Genomic DNA, 14,560 nt, shown 5'->3' with positions numbered 1-14,560 from the left:
ATGTAAAATCATCAGGTTATTTAGAAGTAGGAGATATGAAAAATGTGCAATGCCCCGGCCAGGACTCGAAGCTGGACTTCTCGAATACGTGCAGAGTGTGCTATATCGTTACACCACGAAGGCATGAAGGAGGAAGTGTGTGTGTGTGTGATTACGGCAAAGCCTCGAGGGCTATCTGCCTAAGGGGAAGGATGCCTTCGTGGAGGACTTTCTAAGGGAAACTGGCTCGTATACACGTTACACATGGGGAAAACCACGAAAACGCCCATGCAGCCAGCCGCAGGATTCGAACCTCGGACCGAACTACCAGTGTTCAGCGACTTTACCGCTCGGCCGCTGGTGGGGCATGAAGGAGAAAGAAAATGCCTTATAAAGATGATACGATAACTGAGCCATCTGGGAAATTCCTTATGATGAATTTCGAGAAATAACAAGAAATAAAAATAATGCAATTTTGTTTTCAAATATTCTTTATTTAGACGTATGACTTTGAAAATAAATTTCCACTATAACTTGCTGATATCCTAAGCATTTCAATCACAAACCATTATTGATTCGGAAATTAACACAACGCTACTCGTTAATCTTCTCAGCATTTAAATGGCAAACCATTACTGATACGGAAATTACACAACTCTTCGAGAAAATGGTTCTGTGAAGAAACATTTACGTACTATATATTCTGCGTCTTTAGAATAGGCACCTATGATTATTCCCACTTCTTGCTTGCGTCGTAAGCATGGGAACGACTACTGGAAAAGATGGTCAAGTCCTTTAATTTTGTAAAATCTCCTAATTTCCTCTATGTTTTGATGATGATAGACGTAATGATCGTAAATGAGAGGAACGCCGTAACGACCTTGAAGTGCCTATTTTTTTTTTTTAAATAAACAGATTAGACTATATACAATTCGCAAGGATAAAGAAAGCTATTGAAAGAGTTACAGCTAGAATGGAAGAAGAAACACAAAAATCAACGAAAAACATTCTAAGAAATTAAAGTTGTCCTGTGCATTATAAAGGTGAATTTTAAGAAAATATTTAAAGCTGTTTCCCTATAAACTGCAGTTGAGATGCAAGAAATTAAATCTTAAACATTTCTCAGCTAGCCTCAACCTTAAAAAGATTTCGTCTTCTATACCTAAACTACACAAATCTTTGTACGTTAAGCATGTCCTACCACTGAATTTATTCAGCAATAAAAAGTATAATAGATTCATTAAACTCCACTCTGAATTTTGAGTTTAAATATCCGCCAACGAGTTTAAATCTAGACTGAAGTTCAGATCTTTTTCTTTTGGAGTATTACCGTGTTTACTCGCGTAATAGTCGCACCCTAGTTTTGAAGCAGAAAAAATCGTCAAAAGTGTATAATATTGTGTAATAGATTTCCATGCATAATAGTCGCACCTAGACTTTCACAATGAAAAACTGGCAAAAAAAAAAGAGCAACTATTACGCGAGCAAACACGGTATTTGAGATTTGTGAAAACATCATTCCTTTATCTTCTTTCTACAAATAAACAAAAAAAATTGGACGTCGAAGGGGGACTTATGCTCAGATACTGCAATATAACTGGAAGCGAGGAAGATTTTGGTTTCATTAGGAGAAAACTTATTCAAAAATATCTGATATTCATTCGAAGAAATTTATTATAAGAATAACAAAATGGGAGATTATAACGTAATGATAAATAAACAAATACGCATGCATTTATTTCGCTTTTGGTTCTCACAAAAATTTAGGTTACAGCGATTTTCACTTCGTGTTTAATCCTTTCTCACAGCTATGAATATATATGATTTCATGCATTTGCTTTCATAATGTATTGTCAAGTTTAATTTATGCACTGATTACATGGAATAGATTTCAGTATAGCAAACGAGCGGAATAGCATTTAATATCCCAAGTCGTTTATACTGATTTTCGTTTATTCGCGTCAAACAGAAATATGACGCTTTCTTAGCATTTTGTGGTAGAGCGTGTAAATAAGGAAATCATTCTGGTGGCGACATCAGATCTAAGTGAGAAAGTAGCTGCAAGAAAAGGGGGAAAAGTTCTAGTGACCTTGAAAATTTATAACAAAAGACTATGTTATCAACATATGGCAGACTAACAAATATGTGTATTTCCTGTATGTCCCACTTAAGTTCGTTAGTCATTCCTGCGAGCTCTCAGAAATTTTTCAATGGAGCAAAAGTAAACAGCTGTTTGTGAATCGCTGTGTGTCTGACTGGACTAGAACGCTTCTTAATCCTCTTGAAAATTAAAATTTTATCATGTTTGACATGTGATGCTGAAATAATAGGAAATGCTTTGAGAAGGGAAGTATAAGATGAAGGTAACTATGAATTTATAGTTAGATTTATATTGTGTCCATCTCTTTTCTCTTTTTGTTTTGTATAAAAGCTGTAAATTTCTAGAAATTGAAAGTTGAAATTATCGCTGTACTGTCTATTCAAGTTTAGCAGAGCCCCGTGATGCTTCTGCGAGTAAGCGAAAAATATCAATCCATTTCTAGAAAAGGGTAGTCAGTTTCACCGAGATGGTGTCGGTTTATTTAGCGTTTTCGTAAGATCTTGCTATACTCTCTCATTTTTTAAATACTATGGGGTACACAGGCAATCAAAAGCTCATACACACGGGGAAAAAAAGGAAAGAGAGAGAGAGAAAATACTGTCAATATGTTTTCAGTATATAGTAAATAAAGAATATCAGTGTTTACATAGGTGGAAAATCTAAAAAAACATTTCTTTCTTTCCTAAAAGAGAAATAGAACATTCTCGGCACTCTTTTAATAAGCGTTCTGTCATTGGTTGGTAGACTGTATCTCTGAAGATTATTTTAAAGAAATTATCACATCCTTCCCACCATATTTTTAGCCCACCAGCGGCCGAGCGGTAAAGTCGCTGAACACTGGTAGTTCGGTCCGAGGTGCGAATCCTGCGAACGGGCTGGTTACATGGGTGTTTTCGTTGTTTTCCCCATGTGTAACGTGTATACGAGCCAGTTTCCCTTAGAAAGTCCTCCACGAAGGCATCCCTCCCCTTAGGCAGATAGCCCTCGAGGCTTTGCCATAATTAAATAACCTAACCTAACCCTGCATACTTTTATGGTGTAAGTGGTTAACACGTCCAGGTAGGCTTTGGAAGATTCGTGACTCGAATACGGATGAAGACACAGTTGATTGATCACGTTTCCTGGTTTCGAAAAATCTACTGTCATTATAATTTAATCAATCTTAAAGCTTTCCAAAAATTAAATTTTTTGCCTCTTTAGTAAAGTACCATAAGAAGTATTTTATCTTTATATTAAAAATATAAATGTAGTGTTAATATTCTTGCTCCAAAGTTTCCTCTCAACCGCTTATACATTCGAATCAATACGTTGCATTATTTTAAATCAGTAATACTAGTAAAAGCTTAAAAGCGTTATGAATGTGCAAAAAAGCTTAGTTTTTAAGCTTTTTCAAAATACATTTATTTCGATTTTCTGCTCCAACATACTTATTTTATTTACCTCGTGTTTTGCCATAATATGGTTCGCAGTAAGATATTTTCTTTCTCCTTGCCGAATATCTTTGTCGTGTGATTGGAAGCAAGTCCGGTTAGAATTCGGGAACAGTCAGTGCCGCAGTCAATGCTCTCGTCTTTTTGAATCCCGACTGGGGCACTCTACATATTTTATGTCTTCTGCTTCAGAAAATCTTAATAACTCTACAATGTAATTTTTAATATTACCAAAGTTCTTTCTGATGCAGGTATATATATATTGTATAGAAATACATTTTTCAGTAACTTCAAAAATTCCCACTAGGTAGTAAAGATTTATTTACTGCATTGCTGTTTAAGTCTTGCCGCCCAGACGGTGTAGTGGTTACGGGACCCTACTGCGGCCGGGTTCGAATCCCGGAGAAGACATGGTTATGACTGACCATGCCTTCAGAAGAGACAACGGTGGGGGGGGTGCTCTTAGGTACTTCCACAATAAAATAGCCCCCCCCCCCAATAAAATAGCAGGCGAGTGCCTGCCATTGGATTATAACTGCTCGTGCCTTCAGAGGAGATAACGATGGGGGGCTCTTAGGTACTTCCACGATAAAATAGCCTCTACAATAAAATAGCAGGCAAGTGCCTGCCATTGGATTAAAAAGAATGCTACCCAAATCTTGTTAAAGTCATGTTTTTAGTCTGAACGCTCGGAGCGCCCGTTAATTCCCGAGTTGCTGCACAGGTAAAAATCTTTGATGCCCATTTACATGTAAGCATATCCAAATGCAATTACAATAATTATTCAAATATATTAGAAGTGTCACCCTGGTTATGTGCAAATATTATGTCATATTTGATTCGCATTTTCATGTAGATCATTAAAATGGGCATTTTTTCTGTTGTTCTGTTTGTTGGGTGCATCATGGGCCCAAGAATGATATGGTCTGCAAGAATGTTCGCGAATAAAGTTATGTGTTCTTTTCTTCAAACTGTCTCCCTCATTTATTTTTATGAGTTTAAGCATTGCGGTTCTCCAAGTAACTAAGACGCAAATTAAGGATCTCCTCGTTTAACTCTTCTAGACCTACATTGTGATCTTCTGATTTATCCAGTCTCCCACTCAAAGATATCATATATGTTACCGGCAATGTATGAGAGCAGGCATATAGAATACCTAGGAATTTTATAGAATACTGAAAACTAGACAATGAATGAAACAATTAACAGTTCAAACATTTCCTAGGCATTCTATAGAATTTCAAATGACAAAGCCGCAAAGTATGAAACATATCTAAGATCCATTTCCAATATTCATGTATTTAATACATTCATCCATAATCCCTACATTTAATAAATTCATTTCATAATTCCGTACGTTTTCATACATTGTTTTCTTTCATAAGAAATGCATAAATTTTGTTTGGTACAGCTTTTATTTTTCTTTACATATATTGAATAAAATTTTTTTAATGACTTTTTCAAAGTAACATTTGCAATTTTGAGGAATGCACGTCTTTGAAATAACAGCGTTATCACGGCCTTTTTTCATACTCTGTCTAAATAGCATTTGTCATTGTATAGAATTGATAGTTATCATATAGAATGCCTAGGGAAATTATACAATAACTCATACTCTGCTTGAAAAAGTCAGACATTCTATAAAATGGCTATGTATTCTATAGAATGCCGGCGTTTCAATCATTGGCGAGAACATTATATATTAAATACACACACACGTACGTACACAAGCTATTTGAAAAAGACTGCACACTTTATTCCTTGAACAATTTGTCGCAGACCCGTGGTTCCAGTTCAAGGACTGAACTAAAAAACTAAAGAGTGAGTTAGAGGTTTAGTTATGCCACACTCTTTAGTAAAAATATATCATGTTTCAGTTTGAAAATGGGAAACGGAGAAGAAAAATGTTAACAAGAAAAGTGTTTTTCGTAACTGAATTAGTCTTCAGCCAACTCTATAATGGCCTTGAAGCGCAAAAATCACGTGATCCAGATGGTCGATGTGTTCTTGTGGTAGTATGTGGTTGCGAACTCGTGGTCGTGGACTTTTTAGATATGTATTTTACTAGTAGTGTTATGTAAGAGGATTATTTTTTTATTCTAAAGTGATTTTAAATAACTGAAGCTTTATGCAATGGTAAATAGTTTTATCTATACTTCGTTTTATATCTTTTTAATTTTTAGATTTATTTGGGAAAATTTGTAGCTGTTCTCAAGCCTATTCAAGTATTTCGTTTTAACATCGAATGCATTTACTCTAGTTTGAACATTTTGCATAGTATTATTTTGAATATTTGTTTGGTATACTACATTAGGAATTCTTTACTTTGATTATTTCTTTCTAATAGCATACTTGGATACAGAATGCCTCGAAACTGCAGTGTATTTGGTTGCAAATCCAGTTAAGACAAAAACAAGCATGTCACTACTTATTCTGTACCCAAATCAGATAAAAGAAGATGGAAAATTGTAAACTGTAAAAGTAATTTTGAAAGTAGGAGCTTTAATGATAAATTCCGTTCTTCTATTAACTCTGAGAATGTTGAGCAGATTAATTTCTTAAAGAAACTAGTGTTGGGGCTCAAGATATGGAAACAGTCTGTTCTGATAAAAGAAACATTACCACCATGCACATTTCAGGTATTAATAACAAATTCAAATACATTCATTCAATTGATTCCATATTTGTTTCAAAGGTATGAAACTGAATACATATTGTTAGGAAAATTTCAAACTAGTGCTCTTGAATCCCATTTTGGAATTATCAGTAAATGGCAAATGTCAGATTCAAATTATTACATAAATTACCTACAATTATTAGAAAGTGAGAAGAAGCTTCATTTTAAAAGCAATATTATAATTTCATCATCAAATATGAATGTCCCTTTTACCAGATGATTACTTTTACATTTGTGAATACTGACGATTATTCAAATTTACTAATTAATGATTTTTCTATAGAAAATGTTTCTTCTGATATTTTACCAGTGCGGATTTCTGTTTCAGGTTATGCTTCCATGAAAGAATTAAAGGTGGTAAAATGCAATACTTTCCAGGTCTGGTTGCAAAGTATTCATTCAGTAGATATAGCGGATGATATTTTTGGTTTTCTTAAAGAATTAGATGGGGGGGGGGGGAAATTAACTTTACCATCTGCAGTTGCTTTATTAACATCTTCAGTTGTGCATTTCGTATTTGGTGAAATTCTTGAAAACATGGAAGTTACATTTCTTATGTCAGGAAAGAAATTAGGTTTTTTTTATATAAGTTATCTTGCATACAGTTAGGTCGAATTAACTTTAATTTAAAAGATTCTTGCATTTGTGGAATGACTTTACAAACGCGGTTAGAAAATATCTGTTTGATAATTGGTAAAATAATGTTAAATAATTACACAAAATATAAAAATGACAAAATTAATATAAAATATTTATATAAAAAGTTAAAATATTTCATTTAATAAGTCACAATTTTTTTATTCATGCTTTGTTTCTGCATAGATTATGTATAATATGTAGTATGTGTGTATATGGTGCAGCTCCAAGTTTTATAAATTTATTTTTAATAGTGGAATAGACCTGTAACTTGGGAAAACCACCTTTAAAAAAAAACAAGCTTAATCACTTACCTCTTGGATGGTTTGGAAAAAGTGATACAACATAAAATTGGAGCTGGCACAAATAGAAAGCTGTCCTTTTTACGAATGTAATTAGAATTCAGTTCTTTGAAATTTTCTTGAAAGATTTATTTATAGCATAATATGCATGTAAGGTTATCTTTAGACTCAAATTTTCTAACATTTAAGGAATTTTCAATTCATTTCCCGGTTTTTACAAAATTGAGATATCCAGTTTTTATTTTACTATTAAGAAAATCTAAATAAAATTTACATCCATAAATCTATTGAATTTTCCCCCTTATGTGGATTTTATATTATTTTGGGAAGGAATTTGATTCAAATTACATAAAGGGATTCCATTTTTATTTTAATTACAGAAATAACGTTTCCATGTGCGATTCTCAATGATATTTTTATCATTGAGACAATTGTTTTAAAAATACAATAATACAATAATTAGTACAATTGTTGTAAAAATTATTGAATTGTTTTAAAAATTATTGAAGTCATACATTTTTACCGCCTGTGAAAAATTTAATGTAAATCATGCGACCCACTCGCGTTTATTGATTTTACTTACAATTATTTTAAGAAAAAAATATTATTTTCAGCAAAAATAAACTTCGCGATTATAGTGAAGAGAAAGAGGTCGACAATTTCTATCACGTGACCTTCCAAAACTGGTTTCCCTTCAAGGCCATGATACAGTCGGCTCTGTAACTGGTCAAGAAGGATTTTCAAGTGACCATATTTACTAGAAATACCTTAATAAAAATCTTGGGAATGTCATGCGAATATTTCGAATGCGAATTTCTAAACGATACTTCTTTCTTATACCAGGTTATATATAAGTAAAGGTCTTAAATTCGCATTTGTAGAAATGTTAAAATTCAAAAATATTTTATGTAATATAATTCAGGGTACTTTTCCGTTTTGCCGACGCAAACGATAAAAGTCGCCAGCAATGGTACAACTGATGCCAAACGGAATATCTTTGCTGGTAACCTTTTACGCCTCATTTTCAAAACAAGTCGCAGCCATTTCTTATCAGATTGATTGTTTCTTTCAATACTGGCAGTAGCGTAGCTAGGGTGGGGCAAGGGGGAACATCTGTCCCCGGGCGCAGCATTCAGGGGGCGGCAAATTGATGTTACAAAATTTTAGAATAAAATGTTTTTCATTCTTGGCCCACAGAAAGGGGGCGCAAAATCTTCAGTTGTCCCCGGGCGCTTAAAAACACTAGCTACGCCTCTGAATACTGGCATACAATTACATAGAAATTTTACAAGATAGTTAAATTTTATGCCATAAGACCATTCGCGGTAATTAAGATCAGGATGCAATCACACCGCTCACCCGAAGGCGAAAATAAAGAAAAGGCAAAATCAAGAGTTAAATTCACCCATTCTAATGAGAATGCACCAAAGAAGTAAAGTACTGCGGTTTTGCATAATTTCTGAGTAAGCTATTCGTACGAAGTGAAATAATTCTTGTATTTAAACTTGTATTCCAAATTAAGATTTAACTTGAAATTAATGTAGATAATTACTGAGAGAACAGGATTTTTGTAGCGTAGTTTGCGTGAGATGAGATCACATGATATTAACCGGCGAATCAGGATGTTGAACCATGAAAGCATAGTAAATTCTTAAGTTAATGTCTTTTTACAAATTTATTGTCTTTATTTATTGGCTTTTTACAAAATTTTAAACCATATTAAAATGTTTATGCCTTCAAATAAAACATTATTAAAACTAATGTTTGTTAACATTTTTTATGTGTATACTGTTTGTCGCCAACAAAGTCTGCTTGGCGAGATTTGCGCCGACAAAAAGTGCCGATTTAAAATTTTCAAAAGTTGTGAAAGAAACGCTTTCGGAAGGCCCTAAAGTTGTTAATCTATAGAATCTGGTCGAGAAAAGTAATGTTTGCAATCTTCAGTTAGTGAAAAATATATACATACAACCGATCATGTGTGGCAATAGATTGTGGGGAAACTTTTTTTAAAAAATTTAAATTGAAACGAATTTCCGTACATATCTTCATTTAATAACAAATTAAAAATCTCAGAAATTCACTGTTTGATTTTATTGCTTGTGCCATCGGATAGAGATGCCATTGGATAGAGAGGAGGAATATCTTTTAACGAAGCTTATAAGAGATTTTAAAGAAATTTCTAATTTGTTTTGGTAAAATTGCTGAATGTTTTCAATCATTTGATGTAAACAATTGTTGGAAGTAAAAGCGTCACTATTCATTATTGAAAAACGAATTTTCAATTTAATAATGTTATTAACAACTAATCATGGGCCTTGAAAAGATAAAGCTGAAAAAAAATAAACATTAAAAAGATTTTACAAAATAAACTAAAGACTGTGTATTTAAAATTGATAAAAGTAACTTATCATATAGTTTAGGGGAAGCGATAGATTAAATAATTGTGTTCAAAAGATTCATATACAAAATTATATCATGAATAATAAAAGCGTGGAAGCATAAATAACAAAATTTAATAACTGGATTTCATTGTAAAAGTATAAACCATTAACTTTATATATTTATTAAGTTATTATTCGTGATGTAAAATTGCAGATGAAGTTTGTAACGAGAATTATTTAATATGTTGCTCCCTTTAAACTGCATGGGAAAATATTTTTATGCTTTTAGTTCCTTAATTATTTGATGAGATTTAAATGAAAGCCTATTTTATCAAAACTTTATATTTTAAATTCCCCTTTCGCTGTTAGTTTTTTCAGTTTCTTCCTTGGTTTCTGAGCTGATAAGCCACCGTAGTGCGCTGTGTTGTAATCAAATAAACCACACCAATTTCTTTGGCTTCTGCTTGCATCGTTGCTACTAATTTTTTGAAAAATTTGAAAATGAGATGATTTTTCCTTCTTCGTCTGCAGAGTTTTGACATTGAATGTCCAGATCATTCAAACCTTAACATACAGGCTCATTCAGAATCAGACAGATCGCTTCAGTTAACTAGAAATAAAACTTTATTCAGTGGATAGTGTAATATAAGCAACTTCAGCGAGAAATCTGAGTTTTCATATTCAGTGCAGTATTTTCGAGACAGGTGGCAGGATGATATTTTTTGCCTATATAGTAACAGTTTCTGTGCTGTTTTTGTACCTGCAGTTATTGAAAGTATATTTCAAATTGTTTGAATTTTCCTGATTCAGAAGACTGTATATTTTTAACATTAGAATTCTTCTACAGAATGCATTTTCCAGTTTCCAGAACTCTTTTTAACTTTCATTGTATTTCTTATCAGTAATACTAAACAAGAGTTGTTTATTTAGCTTACTTGCGAGATTAACTTAAGTAATCAAAATTTTTGCCCAAACCATGCTGATTTTTTTTAAGGATTAAAATTTATTAATATGCATTAAGATGAACTGAGGTAAAGATGAGATTATTTTAAATTCTTACTTTGGGTCGAATGATAAAAATAGCATATTTACTCGCATAGTCACCGCAGTTTTTTACTAATTTTATCATATGAAAATCAACAGGGAAAATTTATGCGCATAGTTTAATTCCGAAGAATGCGCTTACAATGAAAATGAAATGAAAAGTATTCATGGATATAGAAGGCACTTTCTCCCTCCTCCCAGCATGCATTCGTGGTGTAACGATAGCACACTTGACGCGTATTCGAGAGGTCCAGGTTCGAGTCCCGGTGAGAGCATTGCTCATTTTCATGTCTCCTGATTCAAAATAACCTAATGAATCTACAGATAAACTACCCGTAGCTATGATAATATTATTTATTTAAGATCAACATTACAATGTTTAATAAGATATTTTGATTACTGCTTTCTTACTGTTGTAAACAGCTACTCCACAGGCCTCAAATCATTCAGTGCTGTTTGAACTGTCTCATCTGCTATAAATTGCAGGTTTTCGCCATGATCACCGTTGATATTGTCTTCATCTATATTCAATCTGTCTTCCCTCGTGAAATTATCTTCAATACCATCAAGAGCATCAGATATCCCTATTTTCCAGAAGCTCTTCACGATAACTGCTTCATCAGTTATAGCCCATTCACCCAAAACTCCAAGAGAAAATCATTTAGTAAAATGAAAACAACCATTATGAAAGCAAGAAGAATTCATTTTAAAAGTTAAGGAAACTATTGCTTTCTGAACGTCTTGAGGAAGAGGAAAGCTATGTGAATATTTCAAAACATTTCGGAACCTTGCGCTAAAATCCTGGGGGATGAATATGCGAGTAAATATGGTAATTGGTTGTTTAATTTCGGCAAAGTAAACAATGATTTCTTTGTATGGGGAGAGATGCCTTCGTGGAGCACTTTTAAGAGTCACATTACACATGGGAAGGGGGAACCACAAAAAAGCCTGTACACCCATTCATCAAGATTCGAACTCGGGAGAAACTGGTAATATTCAGCTATTTAAAAAACCCACCGCTGCTGTTGGGCCAACGACAAAGTGAACGTAATGAATTAATATTCGAGGTTAAAGAAACAAAATATGAAAAAAATTTTCTTTTACTTTGGATTGTAAAAACGACAAGAGATTTTGGAAAAAGCTGTTTTATTATGAATGCTTTTCCAAGACCGAAATAAAGCAGTTTTGTTAAAGAAGATTAGATTTTAGGTTTTAAGAAAACTTTTCATTTAATGCTAATTTTAAAATTACTACTAAAATGAAAGATTGACAGAATTATAAAAAAAAATAAGCCGAAGAGCTCTAGTTGTTCACTGACTTAAATCGTTTCAAATTTAGCAGTGCGTGTAGTATTCGCTATCTGCGTGCCATCACGGTTATTAATGTAAGCTTAATCAAATCTAATGGAGTATAGGATTTGTGTAAAGGTTACCGTAAACAAATAATGAAGTAATTGAAACGTCATATTTTGTTAAAATGTGTGAACGCTAAAGCAATATGAAACAAAGTAGATACTTTTCTCATAACATTAATATTTACAGTTTGTTAAAAATTCCCTGTCTCTGTTATTCATCTTAAACAAGAGCATTATATTCTGGCAAATACTGAAAGAGAGAAATAAGTATTGCAAACGATCCAAATTTATCTGACATAGAGGTCTTTAAATTATTATTAGCTTATGACGGTAATTTAAAACTAAAAAATAAAGTTTTAAATTATAGTCAGCTCCTGTTGGTACAAGATAATATAAGCTAAATTTTTAAAAACATGCCAATGTTTCCGAATATTAATTAGTTGATGATTTAAATTTTAAGGCGGTTTAAGTTACTTTGACTAAGCGACCGAACGGTAGGATCGCCGAACACCGGTAATTCAACCTGGATTCCAATCCCGGCGAAAGGGCTGGCTGCATGAAAGTTTTCGTGGCTTACCCCATGCGTGACCTAAATACGAGCCAATTTCCCTTAAAAAGTCCTCCACGATGGACATCTTTCCCTTATGCAAATAGCTCTCACGTGCTTTTCCATAATCCAAATAAAAAAAAAATTAACCTTTAACAAAGAACCCCGGCTAATAGTTCGGCTACATAGATATTTTCATGGTTTTTTTCCCCTGTATGACATAAACAGAGCCAGGTTTTCCTCAAAAGTCCACTAACACGGAAAAAAAGTTTCACAAAAGGCATTCTTCCCTTTAGGCAGTTAGCCTTCATCTGCTCTGCCTGATTCAACTAAACAAACAAACAAATCATTAGATGGAAAATTCAAAATAATTGCAGATTCATAACAGATACATCGATTTCCTTTTCGAAATACGTAGCGATGAATTTTGAATTTTGTAAACAGAATTATTTAATCTCTTGCTCTTTTTAAACTATATAAAAAATTATTTTTCTACTGTTAGTTCCTTAATCATTTTATGAGTTTTAATTGAAAATTTACTTTATAAAAACTTAATTTTTTTCAAAAATTGCGCTTTCGCTGTTTCCCGTGACACTTATTAGGAGGAAATCTAAAATAAATTTCTTACCATTTTTCACATATTTAGAGAATCAAATGTGCCCCCCTCAGCGGCTAAGCGGTAAAGTCGCTAAACACTGGTAGTTCGGTAATCAGTTCGAATCCCAGCAAACGGGTTGGCTTCATGAACACTTTCGTGGTTTCTTCCATGAGTAACGTGTATTCGAGCCAGTTTACCTTAGAAAGTCCTTTAAGAAGGCGTCCCTTCCCTTAGGCATACAGCCCTCGAGTGCTTTGCCATAATTAAATAAACTAAAATAAAGCAAACTAGATAATCAACTTTATAGAGGTATTGATTAAGATTTCACGAACACAATTCACATCCGTTTGTTGGCAGTTCTGTTTAAGAAGTGATGTAATAGGCTGCAGAACTTTTCTCATTTTTGTATTAATAATTTATAAGTAAACAACTGTGTGGTGGGTCGCTTATGCTGCTTAATTCTAATTTTTTTCGAATGGTAACTTCTTTTTTTCAAAAATTTCTGAAGCAATATGTTAACTCTGGCATTCAAATAGTCTAAATTCGGAATAATAAGAATTAGAATGCTGTATGATTCTTGTTCAAAATTATGTTATACAGGAACTGTTCTATTCCGAATTTGTAATATATATCAAAGAAGCAATCGGTGAATCATCTCAGTAAGAGGACTTCTCATGCAAATAATTTTTATGAAAAAATTTTCTCTACAAAGCTATATGCTACAGCCTGATACTTCTAGAGAGAAAATATACTTCTGCCATCAGCTCATTTCAACTGTGATATATATTTTTTTTTAATAAGAAATTTACCTCAGATTTTATTCCGTTATAAGACGCTCCAAAGAATTTTCCACTTCAGATACGTCAGCCAACATCGCTTGTTGGCTACTGCTATATAAAAATTTTGCCCTATCTCTTACAATAGCGTTTTTGTTTTAAAAGTTTATAAAGTGTGTCATTCTACAATATTTTGTTCTTTATTGAAACAACTACCTAAGATACGTATAGTTCTTATGCTTGGAAAATGTTTCCTGCAAAATGAGCTTATAACAAAAAGTATGTTTTCTCGCTTGGAGTATGTTTAATCGCTTACATATTTTCTGCAGAATTGTTTAGCGTAAGTTATTCTACAACCGAAAAGATCCTGAATCTCCATATCTTTATTGTTTAATAGTCTTTAAGTGCAAATTGGACCTCACATATTTTATTACTAGTAGACTCGTTGAAACAGGCCTTAATTCTGTGAAATAACAGTGAATACTGATATCGTAGCACATTTATTTATAAAAGAATTTTAATAATAAAATACCTCAAAACTTTTCTCATGTAGATCTGCCTAAAAGACTGTGCAATCGTATAATTACAGTTATTGAACATTTCATCGAAAAATCTGCTCATAAGCAGCCGAGCTGATAAGACCATTGAACATCGATAAATTCGACTCGGATTCAAATCCAATTGAACAGGTTCTCTACATGGATATCTTCGTGATTTCACTCATATGTAAAGGAA

General features: G+C 33.0%; 1 protein-coding gene across 3 annotated transcripts in view; it reads left to right on the top strand.

Moving 5' to 3' along the window:
* LOC118189345 (uncharacterized) overlaps window positions 1-14,560 on the top strand; it is a 182,496-nt gene that overhangs the window by 45,249 nt on the left and 122,687 nt on the right. The window contains exon 1 of one of the 3 annotated variants that reach the window (XM_085809433.1): window positions 2,191-2,342. The exons of the other annotated variants lie outside the window; for them this stretch is intronic. The gene's annotated coding sequence lies outside the window, so the exon portion shown is untranslated. Of the gene's footprint in view, window positions 1-2,190; window positions 2,343-14,560 lie in introns of those variants that run through there. 3 annotated transcript variants of the gene reach the window in all.

This window comes from Stegodyphus dumicola, chromosome X2 (genome assembly GCF_044657685.1).
Source record: "Stegodyphus dumicola isolate Sdum_Otavi_A_Nest chromosome X2, ASM4465768v1".
NCBI classification, from domain to species: Eukaryota; Metazoa; Arthropoda; class Arachnida; order Araneae; family Eresidae; genus Stegodyphus; species Stegodyphus dumicola.
Note: the sequence above shows the minus strand (reverse complement) of the source record. Positions and strands in the feature narration are given on the sequence as shown.